The sequence below is a fragment of the Trichomycterus rosablanca genome, chromosome 4 (assembly GCF_030014385.1).
Source record: "Trichomycterus rosablanca isolate fTriRos1 chromosome 4, fTriRos1.hap1, whole genome shotgun sequence".
NCBI classification, from domain to species: Eukaryota; Metazoa; Chordata; class Actinopteri; order Siluriformes; family Trichomycteridae; genus Trichomycterus; species Trichomycterus rosablanca.
The window spans coordinates 9,950,990-9,972,260 of record NC_085991.1 but is presented as its reverse complement, the minus strand read 5'-3'; positions in this window follow the sequence as shown (position 1 = coordinate 9,972,260).

The window sequence follows — 21,271 nt, the reverse complement described above, 5'->3', positions numbered from 1 at the left end:
AGGTCGTCTCCCTCCCTGCCACTATATGGCACTGTGCCAATTAATGGAGTGCCTGTCTTGAGGGGTGGCATAATGCATCATTAGATAAATAGAGGGGTGGATACACCTGTCGCTCCTCTTCCTTCGTTTCTTTCCAGTGGTGGTGATCTGTTTGGCGTGGCCGGTCCAGGTGCACGATCTTCTCCATTCAGGTAATGCATTCTGCTAGCCTCCCGCTGTTGTGTGTGGAAAACGGGCGTGTTTAACGCGATTTTTGCTCATTATAGCGTAATTGGCTGCAGGGGCCATGGAGGAACACATCGCTCCACCGGAAGCCCTTCTTGGGTGCGCTTGCCTGTCTGCTGGTAAGTTCACTATTGTTACAAGCTGTGGCACAAGCCTTTGATCCTCGGTCTCTCGTGGGCGTCACTGTAGCTTCGCGACGTGGTATGTATAAGTTTACATTTTTATGAAGATTAGTTTATTTAATTATTTTAACTTGGGTACTAAATTATAGTTGTATGCCTTTCTTGTAGAGAATGACAAAAATCGTTGGTTTGTATTCAGCTCTCCCGGGATCCATGCTGCTGTTTTGGCTCTATTTAATATTGGGATATGTCAGTCTCTTCATGGTGATTTCAGCTCGTTTGTAATAACACTGCGTTGCTGAATAGCCGTGGTGGCGGCTAATGAATGTGTCCGTCCTGAGTAAAAGGAATTAATAATCCACAGGGCATTGCCACGTTTTCAGAGTGGCCGGTGGGTTTTAGTTAAAGGACATTCCACTGGTATTTTAACATGTCTTATGTGTTAAATGTAATTGATTAGTTTATATTTTTATGTAGCTTTTTGGTACATTTGTATTGTCATTTAATTGTTTCTTTTTACACCAGTCTCGCATAGCTTTTTGTTTGCTATATTGTGATTGTGTTTTGTGTGTTTGGTTAGGTGCTGTGGCTCAGGCGGCAGTCCAGTCCTTGGTGGTGGTTTCTCTTCAAGTCAAGTCAAGTCAACTTTATTTATATAGCGCTTTTTACAATATACATTGTCTCAAAGCAACTTTACAAAATCCAGGACCAACAGATACAAAAACCCCTGTTGAGCAAGCCGAGGGCGACTCTTCACTTTTCTTTCTTTGCAGGGTGAGTGTAGTGTCACGGTGTTTGATTTACTAGATCTTTGATATCTTTGGTCTGCCCTGGCCGCCTGGTAAGCCCCAGCAATCCTTTCGTCTAATTTATTGGTATTTATGTTGGATAACTGTGTGTGTGTGTATATTTGATTTCTTTTTGTTAACTGTTTGTGATGTGTAATAAAGCCTTTGGGTTAAATTGAAAACCGTCTCTTGCCCTGTGGTATTATTGAATCTGTGTGATTTTGTATGTTAAAAGTTAAAGACTTTCCTGTGGGTGAGATTACCCCAGGTGGCGTTGTCGCAGCAACACCTATTAGCCCTTTCTCCCCGCCATACTGCCACATAAGATACACCTGCACACTGCAGTCAATAGTGACAGGAAATCCAAAACACTGGAGAAAAAGCAACTGGGAGAGCCTGCTTTTGTCAAAAGAGGGAGCTAACTATGTTTTACATGTTTAATAATCTAAGATTCAAAACTGTTTTAAATTCTAAAGTTTCTGTTACACCAGGATTTACAATACAACATAAATAAGAAATATTATTGATACTTTAATTGTTAAAGGTCTGTGCACTGGTGACTTTGTAAATCATTCATTTATTGTCCCTTTTACCACCACTTTATCCTATTCAGGGTTGTGATGGGTCTGATTCAGTGGGCGAAAGGTAGGAAACACCGTGGACAGGTCGCCAGTCCATCACAGGGCACACACACAGGGCAATTTTCATAACTTCAATTAACCTGACCCTCAATCAGATAAGGACAGGACTGTCTGGGAGAGCATGGAAACTCCACACAGAAAGGACCTGGACCTGGACCTGGGAATCCAACCCAAGAGCTTTGATCTATGTGAGGTGACGGTGCACCATCTAAAATGCTAATGATGAATGAAGACTTTTATTTACCTGTTGTATTAACAATATTTTAATTAATTACCACCAAATTTTACATCAACCTCTTCTAGTCACTAAATATTTGCACAATCAATTACTGTAAACTTCACCAAAAGAAATATTAGTGCCAATAGAAATATTAGTCTACATTTTATTGTGTTTAATTAAATCAGAGGTCTCTGTGCTGTTAAACTGTGTAACAACACATATCATATGGAGGCAGAGTTGACATGAATGTAACTGGATTGGGGGTGGGGATCTAGATGTTGTTACATACAGTGAAAACTCTATTCTAGATCTGAATCTGACACTCAGCACAACAATGTTACTCCTCTTGTTTATTTTCATCACTGCTGATAATAATGGTAAGTGTTATACAATAAGCATTATCTTTAACTGGTTCTTCACTGTAACTAAACTATTGCACAACTTTTTATTATTAGTATTAACTAAATGTCATTAACTGCTAAATGTTTTTATAGCAGAGGCTGCTGAGACTATTAGACCAAACCAAACCAGCGTATCTTCAGCTGAAGGCAGCAACATTACACTGTCCTATACATATGATTATCTCAGTGTCAATAATCTCCAGTGGTATCAACAAAAGCTTGGATCCTCACCAGAGTTTCTGCTGCTGATTTTTGAAGGTATTGACGGCTCAAGCACCTGACCCAAGAATGTCCATGATACTCTACAATAAGGAAAAGAAAGTGGAACTCGAGATTGTCTCTGCTGCAGTATCTGACTCTGCACTGCACTACTGCGCCCTGCGGCCCACAGTAACAGGAAATTTAACTTCACTGTACAAAAAGCCATTTTTTACAGGAATTAGCATGTTTACATTATCACTAGCTTCAGTCTCCAGGCTATAATGTGAGTCTGTTGTATATCTCAACTGTATGTTTTGATGTAACTTCTCAATTAGTCCCAAACAATGTGGTTCATAAGTGGTAGCTGATGTCATCTTTTCCAGGGACGTTCATGCATTTTTTTTAACAAGACAATGCAAAACCACATGCTGCACACATTACAAAGGCATGGCTGAGGAAGAAGAGGGTACAGGTACTGGACTGGCCTGCCTGCAGTCCTAAGCTGTCCCCAATAAATAATGTGTGGAGAATTTTGAAATGAAAAAAGTTTTAGCTGAAACACTAAATCACTTGGTATCCTCAGTGCCAAAAAGTCTTTTAAGTGTGGTGAAAAGGAATAGCAACATTATGAAGTGGTAAATGCTTTACTGTCCCAACTTTTTTGGAATGCATTGCAGGTCTGAAATTCAGGAATGGCTGTTTATTAATAAATGAAATTAAGTTAACCAGATAAAACATGAAATATCTCAGATTCATCCTGTCTGCAATCAAATAAAAGTCAAAGTAAATGTAAGAAACTGTGTTTTTTTATAATTTGCTTTTTCCATTCGGTCCCAACTTTTCCTAATTTGGGGTTGCACATAAAAATTGTATATTAATAATGAAGTATTGGTATATTAATATAGAGCATCCCCAGATAGCAACAGATTCCGGCCCGATTCTGGCTTACATTTGGCACTATCGGTTCACTGTCGGCATCATTGGTGGCATGTTGGCCGAGCAGTTGTCGACAATAGCTATGGTTTAATCTTTCGGCTGACTTCTGGCGTGTACATGGTTAACCAAAAGAGAGCGGGGAAAAAAAGCAGAAATGAGCGCGAACGTGTATGCTGTCTGTTAAGAAGGAGGTGTGGCCTGGGAAACAGTCATTTGTGTCTGTTCACAAGTAAGGTAGGTTGCTCAACTAGTCATTGTTTTTACACCTGTTTAGGACAAGAATTTCATTGTCACCGGTTAACCTTTGTTAAGTGCCAGTTTACAAGCTAAGTATTCTAAACGTTAGCATATTTTAGCTCGGCTGGTGTGTGGCAGACTCGGCATTGAGTCGGTGTCGGTGCTCGTCAAGAGATGAGTCGGTAAAATGTATAAGAGCCGATTCACACTGAACTGAACGGTATTTCTTTCTATTTTATTTAATTTAAAATCTGTTATTTGTACGATAAACCTGTAGACGAACATATATAAACTATCCAGAATCTGCAGTGTGGAGGAAAGCAGCCTGCGCGCGCATAATTCTGAATAGTTTTATATCAGGTGAGTAACGGTTTATCTGTGGTAAATAAAATATAATTAATCTAATACAAATTACTCAAATCTAAATAAACATACATCACCATTAGAAATAACTCGAACTGTAGTTTGTCAAATAATGGTAAATAATACGTTTAAGTTTTTTTATGCTAATAAAGTCTTTTTAGAGACCAGGAGAAAGCTAGTTAGTTAGCTTGGCTAGCACTAGCTAATATGATCTGTCTGTTATTACAGGGGTCTGTGGGTCCATGTAAGCAGATTATATTTTATTATTATACAACAGTTAGTTCCTCACAGTCTGATTGGTTGAGAAGAGTTCTAACCGTGCTGATATTTGTGATAACAGCGCGGCATTCTCACACTAAATCTATATCACTCCGCCACAACGGCATATACACAGTTCAGTTGACTTGTTGTGGAACTACTTTTTGGCGGAAGGCGGCGGAAGGCACAGTCCGTATTAAAACATATTCATTATGAATGTCTTGAGGTTCTTGGATTTATTTTCTTCATTTATTTTGTAAATAAACTGTTGTATAAAAGCAACAGAACACTCGAGGTCGTGTGTTATCGTGAATAACATCACGGTGTGATGATCTGTCTACGACCAAATCACAGCCGTGATGTTATTCGCGATAACACACTCCCCCGAGTGTTCTATTGCTTGAATATAAAGCTTTAAAAAGACTCACACTATCTGACAAGCTTGCTCTGTACTTTCTGCCAACAATAAAAGTTGTCATTACATTTTTTTGCAGTTCAAATTCATTTACGTTCAGTCATTTTATAATAATAACTGACAACTGGACCCCATTCAACATAAAGGTGTTATATACAGCAAGTATGTATAACTACACATATGCTTTGATAGCAAAGTGATCATTGTTGATTAAAAAAAAATATTTAAAATCCAATATAATTATAATGTTTTTGTCTTCCCTTGACAGGTAATTACAGTGAAGCACGAAGAAAGCTTTCACTTGCAGAGCAACAAACCGATCTCCAGTCATTCTCACTGAAGCCACCAAAAAGGAAAATAAAGTAAGCATTCATGCAATAATGGCACTACATGATTGTGCACTTAAATGAGTAGTCTGGTGAAAAATCAAATCAACATGGTTTATCACTTAATATACTATATTGAAACATTTAAACTAATTAACAAATATATCCACATAATGTACTACTTTCTCCACAATACTCTATACATACAGCTTCAAATACAAACAGCTACAATACATAGCTTCAAAGGCTTTATAGCAGACCATTAATGTTTTTATGTGAAGTTAGGGTAGATTTGGACACTAAATACTCTTCTTTATGTTTAGTAGAAAAACTGATTTCTGTTTACTAATGTTTTTCTTCCACTATCTATAGTAGGGTTATCCCAATCAAACCAAACGCACCTCACACTCCACACCTCAGACCCCACACACCTCAGACCCCACACACCTCACACTCCACACCTCAGACCCCACACACCTCACATTTTCATGTTTGTCTCCAAAGGCCGAACAAACGTCTGCTTGAAGATGCATATAACACTGATGAAGAGACTTTTGTTCCCAAAAAGAATGTCTTACCTCAAGCCCCCAGAATAAAGCAACCACTTAAAAAATTCACTGTATCAAACCCTTGCGAGATACAACCACAGACAGGGCCTCAGAGACAAAGCGACTCTACCTCACCTCTGTGGCACCAGATGTCTCCAGATCCATCACTGTACCATACAACATCTGCATCTACTTCAGCCACATCATTCCTCTCAGCAGCCTCAAAACCGGGCCCAGAAAATTCATCTGAAAGGCATGGACAAATTAGTCTTGGTGCATCTCTTCGGAAGGCTATTGAAACATCAGGCCACTCAGAAACTCCTAGTCAAACACGTGAACAGTTATGGCAAGAAGACCCTTATGAAGAACAATCACACATCCAGAGTCATCAAATCAACTCGTGGCATCAAGAACCACCAATACAGTCCCAGCCCCAGGTGGCTCAATCCGCATGGCAGCATGTCACTCTAGGGTCAACCAAGGAAACACCTAAGCTTCAAAGATTCAGAAGTGTCTCTGTTATTGAACAAAAATGTGCAAGTAAGCATTTTATCTTTAATGTAATTATTTCTATCAAACCGTTTGTCAGCTTATGCTTAGTATAATTCAAATGCCTTGATGTTGCTCTTACTTTTACAGTTGCTCTGTTCACTTTTTCAGCCCTACTGTATGACCTGTTGGCAAAGCAGGAAATAATAATTGAGCAACAGAGGAATTTAATAAGGATGGTCCAAGATCTGAAGACTACCAGCACTAGGGAAAACACAGTTGATTTTGACTTGGATCAAAGGCACCTTCCTGTTGAAGACCTTTCTTCATTGATGGCTCTAGAAAATGATCTCCGATCATCTCCAGACAAGAGAAGAAAACTGGTAAGCAAGAATTAGTTTTAGTTAGTTTTCCCATTTGAAAATATCTTTAGTTTCATTTTTTATGTTATTTGCTAGACTAACCACACCGTGGTAACAATGACTTCCTGTTTACAGTCCATTTTAGTAAAGTTTTTTAATAAAATATAAATAACATAAATAACAGTATTTCCTCTATGATTTTTCAGCAGTGGTGGCAGTGTAAACACTGAATAATGTTGTATTTGATGAGAATGTGGTTAGTCTCAAAAAAGCCTGTGTTGCTGATTCAATACATATTTGAAATCTTTCCAGGTGCTTGAACTGGGGCTAATTGGTGGTGCTGATATCAAGGACACAGTATGGCGCATTTTGAAACAGACCATTAAAAATAATTTGGCTAAAACTGTGAACTGGCGAGGTGTGAATGGAAAGACGGGTTTTCAAAACCTGGAGCTGAAGAGTGTTGTAACTGGTAAGTGTTTTAGCTACAGGTGATTTTATACATCTTAATGATGCTAATCTCAGACAAATTAACAGTTTGTACTTGGGCCTGAAATCAGGTTATAAAGGTAAGAGTTTATATATCTTGTTAATTAAAATTTATATACATTTGCAAACTATTTAGAATTTTAATATTTTTATTTTAATATAAAGGTTAGAGTTTATATATCTTCTCTTTGCATATTCTCATTTCCTTTCTTATTTTAGATCAACGGTTATTGTTTTTGTTCAAAGTTGTAAAGTTGACTTGTAAAAATGTTATCCAGTCCTCACTGTGCTGCTGCTTTGTGCAATATTCCATTTACCATTTATTTTTTGAATATTACTACTACTTTCCTACATTTATTATTTAACAACTCTGTAAAAAATATTTGTGTTTGATTGTACTAATATCTTTACATTGTTCTGTGCCCATATGCTAGAAGCTGTAAGAAGAAACCCACTATGTGCCAATGCCACTGAGCTGGAGGTTGAACGAGTCATAAGAAGATGGTTTCATCTGGCTGGTGATCGGGAGGGCGGGAGAAAGAGGAGGAAGCTAATTACAGAAGACATGCAGGACAATGCATCTGGAAAAAACATGTAATGGACTCTATGACACCTCACCGGAGAGTGCATCAAGACGATGGACTGTACAACGAATCACACTGGAGACTTCCTAAAGACACTGGACTGTACAACAAATCACACTGGACACTTCTAAAGACATTGGACTGTACAATGAATCACACTGGACACTTCAAGACATTGGGACCTGGTGACTGCATCAAGAAAATATATACTTTTCTGTTAGTTGAGGTCTGTGCAACTTTTAAGGCCAAGAAGATAAGTGTGTCCACTTTTGCTGGCTTTAATGTTTCAATGTAGCAGGTTAATGCAGCAGACTACCAGTTCATTTGTTATGTTAATGTAAATAGTACATGGGGTGTATATGACATCTCACTCCTTTAAATTAAGTTATTGTTTCAGGAGGTAGTAACATAAAAAAAAATGCAGCTTGTTAATTAAAATTTATATACATTTGCAAACTATTTAGAATTTTAATATTTTAATATTAACCCCCTATAATATATATATTGTATTTCCTTATACAAATATTTAAAACATATCTTTAGAGCTGTTTGTTGATAGAATTCTGCAGTATTTCAAATTTTTTGCTTTTTTATCCTGCTCCTTGTACCATTTTACAGTTGTACAATGTTTTGAGCAAGTGATTGTTTACTTCAGTTATTATACTGTAATAATAACTGGTTATAACTGTATTGGCATCAGTATTTTGCAGTATTGCACATATGTCAATAAATGTTTTATTCTGACTTACAATTAAGTGAATTGATTGTACACATAGACCTAACTACTAGGCATGGCAAATTTTGGGGCAATATTGGCTATGTTATGGCTTAAATCTGGGTGTTCTGGCTCAACTGTGGTTAAGTTACGGGTGTATTTTGGGGGTGTAGTTTAAGGTGTGGCTGAGTTTTGGCATTTTTCTGGCGTGTGTTTGGTTTGACTTTGGTAAGTGTAGTTTGGGCCAGTTTTGGGCCGTAATTCCATGAGGCAACTGGGCCAAATCCGGTGGCACAGTGTGGCCCAGATTTGGGCCAGAACTATTTTGCTATCTGGGTCACCTTCAATAATAATAGTTTTTTTAATTGAATTTCAAAAGGTTAATTACTTTTCATTTACACTTTACTCTTTGCCTTGTTAGTCAACAAAAGATGTTTCCACGGCTCGTTGGTCCAGTGGTTAAATGAGAACATTAAAGCATGAGACAAACATGCATACTTATGATTTTATTCTTGATGCTGTTATTTCTTATTATATTGTATTGAATGTTTGTATTATTGTTATTATTACTGGTCGCAAAGCTCTTAACCTTCTCAGCTCCAGGGTGCTGTACAATAGTGATGGGTCGGTCGCGAACGATCCGGCTCTAAGAGCCGGCTCTTTAAAGTGAACGACGGGATCCGGTTCCTGACTGGGAGCCGATTCGTTTTTTTCCGTTTTTTTTTTTCTGTCAAACCCGCACGTGATTGGTCAAGATACGTGGTGGCGTTTGTGTAATTACACTGAGCAGGAGGGGAGGGGTTACACACACACACACACACACACACACAGAGACAGCGTGTACACAAACAGGAGGGAGGGAGAGGGAGAGGGAGAGAGAGAGGGAGAACTCAGCGCTTTACACAGCCAGACATTACACGCTGGAAAGGTGAGGAAAATGAGTGAGAGGAGATAGTAAAGTTTGGACATGAGAAACCCTTTTACAGAGAAGTTTAGACCCACTGAACCAAGTGTTCACTGGGAGACCAAGTGTTCAGTCTACCCACATCTTATACATGTGATGGCACATAGACTGTGTATCTGTCCCCTCAGAGAGAATCTATTTTAACAGGGCAGATCATAACAGAAAGGAGAAACAGGATCAAGCCATCAAAAATGAGCTCCTTGGTTTTTCTGAATGCCAATCTTCACTAAATACTTACAAATACTGTCACCTGGATGCTTTCACCTGGATTTTCTTTATGTTTTGCACATTTTCATTTATATTTTGTTGAGTGTGAGTGATGCTTCGTTGATGTTGTGTTGTTTCACTCTAGATGCTTGTTTATTTTGTTTTGTTTATTAGGATTTTAACGTCACATTTTACACTTTGGTTACATTCATGACAGGAACATTCACCTCACTTGCATGTCTCTGGACTGTGGGAGGAAACCGGAGCACCCGGAGGAAACCCACGCAGACACGGGGAGAACATGCAAACTCCACACAGAAAGGACCCGGGCACTTCACCTGGGGATCAAACCCAGGACCTTCTTGCCGTGAGGTGACAGTGCCAACCACTTAGCCACCATGCTGTCCCACTTTAGATGCAAACGTACAAGTAATATACACAATCAGATCTTTTTGTCTAATTGAGATGGGTCTTTGTTTTTGTATTTTATAATTTATTGTTGGAGCACTCTGTTCCATGTTGAATATATAAATAAAGCAATTTAAATAATAAACATTTGATACAATGTTTTTTTTACATTAGTAATTCATTTTACGTGTAATTTGGTAATAAATTCATTTAAGCAACAAAAAAATCTAAGGAGCCACTTGGGAGCCGAAAGAGCCGGCTCTTTTTAGTGAGCCGAGCCAAAAGAACCGGCTCTCTAAAAGGAGCCGAAATTCCCATCACTACTGTACAATGGCTGACCCTGCTCTCTGACCCTGACTTCCAAAGAATTTGTACTGTTCCCGAGTAAATGTAAATATGACATATAAAAGTGTTTCACTAGTATTTTTTCTGCTGCAGTATCTGACTCTGCATTGTACTACTGCACCCTGCAGCTCACAGTGCCACACTTTACAAAAACACAACACTGACAGCACCTGCTTTTCTCAAAAGAGGGAGCTATTTGTCTGTTTATAGTTCACCTCTAATCCACCTAGATAACAAGCTGTTAAAGTCCCAAGTTTTTGTAACACCAGTTGTCCAAATATATACAGTACTATACAATAATAAATAGAAATAAAAATTATTGTTTACATTTACAGCATTTAGCAGACACTTATCTAAAGGAACTTACTATTGTGACCATATACATTATACAATGCAAACAACTGATGTCCAACAGTGGCAACATTACAGCAGTGGGGTTTAAACCCCTTCAATTACTTCAAATTACTCGTCCAGCATCTTAACAACTAATGTACCTCTGCCCCTATTTACATCGATTGCCAATGTACCTGAGTTAGTTAAGGTCTATATCCTGGGAATGTAGTAAATTAAAAGATGATTCAATTAATCATCAGCATTATTATGAATAAAGCTATAACACAATAAAGAGCAGCATTTGAATCTACATGCTACTGATTAATCAGGCTTTTACTAAACCACTGTATTAACCACAGTACCTTTTTAACTACCACTTAAAAACATAAATTACCATTAAACTCACCTGTAAACATGCACCTTAAAACAGTCATCTAGAGATTCAGAATCAGTAATATAAAATTAACAGATGAATAGATGGATAGTGATATGTGCAAAGTGCAGTTAATGTATATAGTGTTTCAGTAATGTGCCAATAGAAATATTAGTATCATCTGTATGCTGTTGAATTGTAGCAACAAACACATCATAAACTGCAGCTATACTTTATTATCTACATAAAGGTTTTGTTTTTATTTATACACAATGGTTTGTTAGTCTATCTTCACAATATCAGATAAAGGCTGACATGAGTTGACATGTATGTAACTGGATTGGGGGTGGGGAGCCAGATGTGGTTACATACAGCAGAGACATTTTCAACTCTGGATGCCAGATCTGAATCTGATACTCAGCACAATGCTGTTACTCCTCTTCTTCATTTTCATTATTGTTGATGATAATGGTAAGTGATATACAAGAGGCATCATATTTAAATATGTTTGTATTAATTTTCTACTATTAGAAGCATAAATTCTATATTTAGAAAAAATTTGTTTAATATAGTATCAACTAAATGTTATAAATTGTTATAATGTTTTATATCAGAAGCTGCTGAGAACATTAGACCAGATCAAAACAGCTCATCTTTAACTGAAGGAAGCAACATCACACTGTCCTGTACATATGATGGATCGGTTCAGAGTCTTCAATGGTATCAAAAAAAACTTGGATTAAAACCAGAGTTTTTAGTGCTGATTATTGGAGATGGTGAAGATGATGAAACAGCTCAAGCGTCTGACACAAGAATCTCAATGAAACGCTACAAAACACAAACAAAAAAAACAATAGATCTGGAGATCATCTCTGCTGCAGTATCTGATTCTGCACTGTACTACTGTGCCTTGCAGCCCACAGTGACAGGAAATACAGCTATACTGTACAAAAACCTGTTATCAGAGGAGGGAGCTTTTGTCATGTTTACATTTTATCACGTGCTGCTTCTTGTATCCCAAGTCTGTTTATCTAATAAACAATCAGTGTTTTAGCTCAGTGGTTCTTTTTGTCTTGCGGACTCCCCATACCATTTGGTGAAGTGTTTTAATTGTTTTGTCTGATTTTGTCCCATTCTTTCTGCAAACACTTATTAAGGTGTGCAACAGCACAGGATGTCATTGTCACATTTTTCATTTGATACTGGGGAAAGGTTAGGACTGCAAGCAGGCCAGTCTTTGTTAAAAATGCATGGACGTCCCTGCAAAAGATGACGTCGTAAAGGCAGCATATGTTGCTCTAAAATCTCAATGTACTTTTCTACATTAATGACGCCATCAGATAACTAAATGATCTTTGCCAAAGGCACTGACTCAACACTGTATTATGACAGATACTGGCTTTTGAATTGCAACTTTTGGTTACTGATAACAATCTGGATGTCATTCTTTTTTTTTTGTTTTTTTTAAAAGATATGAAATACTGACTTGTCTGACCATATAGGCCACAAGGTGAACTAAGAAAAAGTGCCTAGAAAGTGATTTTCGTTCCCACGTCTGGGCACTACTTTTCAAATGCATTTTTGCATAGACAATGCCCTTACAGACTTTGTGTTAAAGGTTCTCCACAAAATATCCTGCAGTTTTTTTTCATAGCCAATAAATGTATATAAATGTAAGATTTAAAAAACGAAAATTATATGCTTCTAATCTTATATTTGCTTCTAACTTCATTTATATTCAGTTTAACAACACAAAATATCTCCCAAACTGACATTCATGTCATACATGTACCTAAACATCAGAGACAAGTATTCATGCATTAGTACAGTGTATCACAAAAGTGAGTACACCCCTCACATTTCTGCAGATATTTAAGTATATCTTTTCATGGGACAACACTGACAAAATGACACTTTGACACAATGCAAAGTAGTCTGTGTGCAGCTTATATAACAGTGTAAATTTATTCTTCCCTCAAAATAACTCAATATACAGCCATTAATGTCTAAACCACCGGCAACAAAAGTGAGTACACCCCTTAGTGAAAGTTCCTGAAGTGTCAATTTTTTGTGTGGCCACCATTATTTCCCAGAACTGCCTTAACTCTCCTGGGCATGGAGTTTACCAGAGCTTCACAGGTTGCCACTGGAATGCTTTTCCACTCCTCCATGACGACATCACGGAGCTGGCGGATATTCGAGACTTTGCGCTCCTCCACCTTCCGCTTGAGGATGCCCCAAAGATGTTCTATTGGGTTTAGGTCTGGAGACATGCTTGGCCAGTCCATCACCTTTACCCTCAGCCTCTTCAATAAAGCAGTGGTCGTCTTAGAGGTGTGTTTGGGGTCATTATCATGCTGGAACACGGCCCTGCGACCCAGTTTCCGGAGGGAGGGGATCATGCTCTGCTTCAGTATTTCACAGTACATATTGGAGTTCATGTGTCCCTCAATTAAATGTAACTCCCCAACACCTGCTGCACTCATACAGCCCCAGACCATGGCATTCCCACCACCATGCTTGACTGTAGGCATGACACACTTATCTTTGTACTCCTCACCTGATTGCCGCCACACATGCTTGAGACCATCTGAACCAAACAAATTAATCTTGGTCTCATCAGACCATAGGACATGGTTCCAGTAATCCATGTCCTTTGTTGACATGTCTTCAGCAAACTGTTTGCGGGCTTTCTTGTGTAGAGACTTCAGAAGAGGCTTCCTTCTGGGGTGACAGCCATGCAGACCAATTTGATGTAGTGTGCGGCGTATGGTCTGAGCACTGACAGGCTGACCCCCCACCTTTTCAATCTCTGCAGCAATGCTGACAGCACTCCTGCGCCTATCTTTCAAAGACAGCAGTTGGATGTGACGCTGAGCATGTGCACTCAGCTTCTTTGGACGACCAACGCGAGGTCTGTTCTGAGTGGACCCTGCTCTTTTAAAACGCTGGATGATCTTGGCCACTGTGCTGCAGCTCAGTTTCAGGGTGTTGGCAGTCTTCTTGTAGCCTTGGCCATCTTCATGTAGCGCAACAATTCGTCTTTTAAGATCCTCAGAGAGTTCTTTGCCATGAGGTGCCATGTTGGAACTTTCAGTGACCAGTATGAGAGAGTGTGAGAGCTGTACTACTAAATTGAACACACCTGCTCCCTATGCACACCTGAGACCTAGTAACAGTAACGAGTCACATGACATTTTGGAGGGAAAATGACAAGCAGTGCTCAATTTGGACATTTAGGGGTGTAGTCTCTTAGGGGTGTACTCACTTTTGTTGCCGGTGGTTTAGACATTAATGGCTGTATATTGAGTTATTTTGAGGGAAGAATAAATTTACACTGTTATATAAGCTGCACACAGACTACTTTTCATTGTGTCAAAGTGTCATTTTGTCAGTGTTGTCCCATGAAAAGATATACTTAAATATCTGCAGAAATGTGAGGGGTGTACTCACTTTTGTGATACACTATATGCTCAAGTGTGGAATCAGACCATACAACTGCAGTGGACTACCTGCAACACACTTTCAAGGGCAGGATTTTTAGTCATCCAGGTCATTGTATGCTCTCCATCCTCAAGGTGCCATCTATTGCAGACGGGTGAAGGGGCACACATTTTACTTTTCAAAGAATATAATTATTGCTGCTTGGTAGTGTGCTTTTCACAATGTTGGTACAGGGCATCATTTGTTGAAGGCATGGTTAGTTCCGGCAAAGCTGTCAATGCCATGCAGAATGCTCTGTATCTGGCATCATTCACATTCTTGACAGATAGAGGTGGCACACATCTCGAGCTTCAGGACACAGTGTGGTGCGTTTCTCAGGCCGCATCCACTTTTTTGTCTATGAAACGTATGTAGCAAGTGGGGCGAAATCCAGCATCTTCTGGAATGTCCTTAAATTCGACTTCTATACAATGTCTATATGTTTCTGCTATCCTCTGGCTCTCATGCTTCAATCCAAGCCAGCCAGGATGTTTTTAATGAAGTAAAAATCATTTAGTGCCCCATATATGGGAACAGGATTAAACGAAAAACATGTTCACCTTATGGCCTACAATGACAAGTTGTCACTTGATTCTTCGCTCATAATGAAGAATGCAACAGGAATACCACATCCTCGGTCAGACTTGACCAACACTGCATAAAATACATATACAATTACAATTATGAGGGGCTGTTTCAGACTGTGAGAAACTGGCTGATAAAGTGTGCTGTCTTTTAAATCCATTTTTAACAGCTTGTCAACACTAATAAAGTCATTTCCATCCATTCTGTTGTCTGAGTACAAACGTTTTCTGATCCTCCCAATGTCTTCAGGGGTAACGTAGTACTGTCTGTACCTTAAATCTCTCTTCCCTTGACTCTGAGACCAGTCTTCGCATTTAAGTAAAATTTCAGCATTTGAGGCTCCTTGGCTTACACATGTTTGGATTCTGGGTTTTGTAGATCATGGCCTAAATGATTCTTCATTAGATGCACAACACATCCTCTTGTAGAATTGCAGTTAACACAGGTAAATGAAATAGAAGCACCACATGAATTGGCTCGTGTAACTTTTGGATCACCAACGGATTTCCCACTTGATTTTTCACAACACCACTGAAATTGCTTCTCTTCCCTTTTCTTCATTCGTATGAATTTTCCAGCCCACTTTGCCTCCAGAGTTTTCAAATGGTTCACCATAAAATATATACACATACATGTACACTGTGTTCCACCCATGTTTTTTTTCTTTCTTTTTGAGTTTTTCTGTCAGAGCTAAAACCCAAAAAGAATCCATCATGAACCTAGAAATTAAATGGAAGAATAAATATTTCCAATACACTTTAGGTGCACCAAAATGTAGAGAAAAGTATGAAATTGAACTTCTAATAAGTAAACATTTTATATGACAGAATCTGTCCTGGGACACTGTGAATATTAAATTTGAACATACAGTTCTAGTCATGATAATGAATTGGGCCAAGGCCGTAGAAAAGATTACAGAGAGGTACGCACGTGACAAACTGTCTCTGTTGCAGGAACAGTGGAAAATACTGGGTGTTGTGATGAGGAATGGACCTCTGGGTGGGTTGACTGTAAAGTCTCAGCACACACACTACTCTGGGTCTGTTTGAATCTATCCTTCATGGGAGAGGCCACAGAACGCTGCAGCTAAAGATCTGGAAGAGATATCAACTTTTCCTAAATAAACTTATTGAAACTTACTGATTGTGTCTGAGGGTTCAATTGGTTCCAGAAAAGATTTGTCTTTGACAACTTTGGTAGCAGATGGTTGGTTCCGATTGGACCAGGACCTGACGAGTCCAAAGTCGAGAGGATTCGGCATTGTGCATACTCACTGCCCGGGCAAAATAAGGTAAGGGTGCTTATGTCCTATAGCTAGAGACTCTATATAGTTTAGAAGTGAGTGTGTATGATACTTAATCCTCTGTAAGTACTTTTAAATTTGTACTGATATTTTTAGAAGCAAAATTGTTTGCAATTGATGTTATCTTCCAGATTTTATTGTAGTTCTTGGGTTACTGAGGCGAAATACCAGCGTTCCCTTTGATCATTAGGATCAATAAAAGTGAGTTGTTGTATGTTTGTAGTTCTTGGGTTACTGAGGCAAAATACCAGCGTTCCCTTTGATCATTAGGATCAATAAAAGTGAGTTGTTGTATGTCTGTAGTTCTTGGGTTACTGAGGTGAAATACCAGCGTTCCCTTTGATCATTAGGATCAATAAAAGTGAGTTGTTGTATGTCTGTAGTTCTTGGGTTACTGAGGTGAAATACCAGCGTTCCCTTTGATCATTAGGATCAATAAAAGTGAGTTGTTGTATGTCTGTAGTTCTTGGGTTACTGAGGTGAAATACCAGCGTTCCCTTTGATCATTAGGATCAATAAAAGTGAGTTGTTGTACGTTCGTAGTTCTTGGGTTACTGAGGTTTGATGCCAGCGTTCCCTTTGATCATTAGGATCAATAAAAGTGAGTTGATTGGTGGTTGTTTCTGACGTTTTAGAGCCATTAGAGGCTTGCTGTGTTGTGTTTTGTCGCTTGGGTAATTGTTGGGAAAATTGGTCTTGTACATTGTTTTATGTTAAGTGTTTGAAAACTGTTGATCGTCTAGAATAAGCGCTTGTGAACTTGTTGTTTGACGAAATAATAAGAGACAAGTGTGCTTGAAAGATTATTTTGATTAAAAATGAAAAAAATTACCACTGCTAAATTGAAACAAAAGGTCCTAGACCGTGTAAAAGAGACCAATGGGTCAAAGGACCAGAAGCAAGCATTGGCTGATATAGAAAATTGGTTTAAGTTTATGTATAAGCGTAGTCATTACCCTGCGGGCGTAGAACCCGCCCCAGATACTGAAACTAGACAAAAGTACATAAAAATGGCAAAATTTACAGTAGAAGAATTAAAAGGCGAATTGGAGACAGCTAAAATGCTGAAGAAAAGGAAAATTAAAAAACAAATTGAAGAATCAGAAACACACTTGGCTCTGACGAGGCTCATAGTCCAGCACATGAACAGTATTTGTGGCTCCACTGGTGTTGCTCACTCTGTTTGCACCACACAAAGTGACAAAAAACAGGAAGTACCCGTAGTCACCACACCACCACCGTACGCTCCACCCACCGCTCCTCCTGCGGCCCCCACCAGTTCAGCACCTGTTTCACTCTACCCTAGCGTGCACACACAAGCAGGAAACGACACTGATCTTAACACAGTAAAACTAGAGATTCAAGGAGGTCTGCTAGAAGCAGTCTCTCCTCAGATAACAGAAATAGCAAAGCAGCTACAAGACATACACCAAGGATTAGCCAACTTACAGACTCGTGAATTACACGAGTCACCAACCCAGGTTGCCCACCCTACTCTAATTGACCTCCAATCCCAAAGCCAATTACTGTCAGACACATACTGTCTTTCCTGGGTCTCACTGGTTATTCCAGACATTACATCCCAGATTATGCAAACATCACTCAGATTAGGCCAAAGGAATCTGACAGCACACGTTGACTGGACCACAAACTTGGAACAGTCTTTCATTGCTCTTAAGCAGGCTCTGTCCTGTGCTGCAGAGCTTTCCACACCAGACTACTCAAAGCCATTTCACCTAGATGTTTCTGAAAGAGACGGCATTGTGAATGCCTGTCTTTTTCAGAAAAGGGGGAATGGTGAAAGGGTGGTATTACATTACCACAGTTCAAAATTTGATCCTGTAGTGCAGGGACAACCAAGCTGCACGAGATATGCGGCCGCACTAGCTACAGCACTGAGCAAAACAGCACATATAGTAATGTGCCATCCCTTAATCATAAACACACACCATGGAGTGGCCGCGTTCATCACTTCCTCTGCCTTCTCACTGTCCAGAGCCAGAAGAGACAAAATCTCGAGCACACTCACACAACCTCACATCACCTATGTGACTTCTCCAACTGTTAACAACATGACTGAAGGGTTGACAGCAGATGAGAATTTTGAACCTCACTGCTGTGAGAAAATTACACTGAAACACATCAAGTGTAGAGAGGACCTACAGGACAAACTACTACCTGACCCAGACATAACGTTATTTTGTGATGGGTGTTGCTACAAATCAGAGGAAGGGCTGAGAGCTTCATATGTCGTAGTAATGGTGCAGGAAGAAGAATACCTTGTAGTGGATTCAGGAGTAGTACCACAGCCTGCCTCAGCTCAATTGGCTGAAATAGTGGCACTGACCAAAGCTCTGGAACTGGCCACTGATCAAAGTGCAAACATTTACACAGATTCAGCTTATGCCCATGGGGCAGTCCATGTGGACGGACCCCAATGGATGAGAAGAGGGTTGCAGACAGCACAAGGAACACCCATAAAACACTGCACACAGATACAAGAACTGTTGGAAGCTATTAACAAACCAAGAGAAGTAGCCACAATAAAGTGTAAAGGCCATTCTAAAGAGAATAGTGCCATTGCACGAGGAAATAATGCAGCTGATACTGCTGCCAAGTTGGCTGGAGGGTATCAGATGAGCTTACAGATCATGATAGGAACTTCTGAGCTGCCTGAATTAGGAGAAAAGCAAGTGATGGAACTGGACCTATGGGACGAAGAATTGGACAATTATATGGAGGCATTAACCAAAGTCATTACTAGTATCACCCAACAGGTAAAGGAGCCAAAGGATCAGAAGACTGAAGACAACTTTAGAAAAGTTCAAAAGGGGGACTGGGTGAGAATCAAGATCCAAAAGAGGAAGTGGAAAGAGCCCAGGTGGTCAGGACCGTGGGAAGTGTCAGAAGTCACCACCCACGCGGTGAAGGTCAGAGGTAAGAAAGGAAACACCTGGTACCACATTACACACTGTGCCCCTACAGATCCTCCAGCAAGAAATTCAGACGAAATCGCTGAGCACCTGAAAGTTCTTGCTGTGTGCCGTCCTGCACTTCATCAGGGAGAGAGTTACAGCTGGCCCCTGGTGGAAAGAAGTGTCAGGGGACCTGATTGCTGAAGGGGGTAAGTATATTGCCCATTGTATAGGAGCTGATGGCACTCTAGGCGCTGGAGTAGCCAAACAGATCAGAGATCAGCTTGGAGTTAAAGGACTGAGACCAGGACCAGTGGGTAAGTGCGCAGTACACACTGGTAAAGGAATCACAGTTTTCAACTTAGTGACAAAGCGCTGGTCACGTGAAATACCAGATTTACGTGACTTTATCTCAGCAGTAAAACACTTAGCACAACTGGTAGTCGTTTTCCAGGTAAACACACTAGGTATTCCCAAATTAGGTTGTGGATTGGACGGACTTGACTGGAAAATAGTCAAACAAATTCTGAAGTCCTACCTGAAAGACACAGGAACTTGCATTACTGTCTTCCATCGTGATGGGTGCCTTACACCGTCTGCAGATGCCTAGGAAACCACCCTATGATCAAAACTGTAGAGCAGAGGAGACCGTAGGAGGAAAAATGAGAGTCATTATGACCACCCTCCTAGTAGTAATACTGATGTTGTTAGTCGTAGTCATCCAAGGAATTGACGGCATGCAAAAAGGAAAAACTAATCAGAATCCGAGCGACTCCATAAAGGGCTATGGAACAGAAAGATCTCACGACAGGGGGAAGAGAAGCATAACCATTCGACCGGTGCCAGGAAAACAAAAAACTGCTTGCCTAAAAGTTCAGCTAAATTATTCGCTGCCAGCTACAGTAATAATAAATCCATGTGATGTGGTAAATTGCGGAAATTCCAGGAAATGGTACAATCAATGGGACTACTATGGATGTTATTGGGAAGGTAAGAAATTGTCCAATTGGCACGATTGGTTGAATAAGAATCCTTATTGCATCTCCTGGGACATGGCGTTCACCCATACTAAACACGCAGCACGAGAATCAATTCAAAAGAATTACCAATGGATAGTAATGAAGGATGGCAACGGGGTAAGTGAACAAGATAAAGTGGCAATAGAAATAACAATGATAAAAGTAGGAACAGGCCTGCATATAGGAATTCCAAGCATGAATAAATACAGTTACAACAATACAGGGGGGGTTCAATTTTACCATTGGCATAGATGCACAGGGCAAGGACCCCTTGGGGTTGATTTGCATAGAGCCCTTGCGCGCACCAACCAAAATCTCTCAGCTAGTTGGAACGAACTGCTGACGTTGTAGTAGTTCAAACTAACAAATTAACGTGGAGGGATCAATTGGCAGTGGAGACGGGTTATGACGACACAAACTCATGGCTAGAATGGATTAAATATACGGCTGATGGAGTGAAAGCTTCTAATTGCTTCATATGTGCTGCTGCCAAACCAAATTTAGCTACTCACCCAGTGTCATCTGAAAACGTATCTTGTATGGTCAGCCTATTTACTGCAGGTGCTTAGGAAAACACAACTGTTTGCAATGAATTAAACCTGATGTTTCCACAAACTAAACAACAGGTTCCCTTAAACATTAGGGTATATCGTGGTGATTACACTTGCTTCAATTCCAGTGAATCTGGAATAAACAGAGGACTATTCCCTGAGAATTGGTGCAAAGACAATTATCAAATCTCTAGCGCTAACTCCACTTTTTACAACCAAAATTTGAGCCGTGCTGATTTGCTCTGGCTATGTGGGGATATGAGAATCCGTAAAAGACTGTCCGAGACATGGACCGGGCAGTGTGCACTTGTCCATCTTATTATGCCTTTCAGAATCTACCGTCAGGATGGGGTGGAGGACCCAGCAGACATAATGAGACACCACAGGCAGACCAGATCTGTCAAGCCCAGAGGGTCTTTCGACAAGACTGTATGGATCGATGGCATAGGTGTGCCGCGAGGAGTT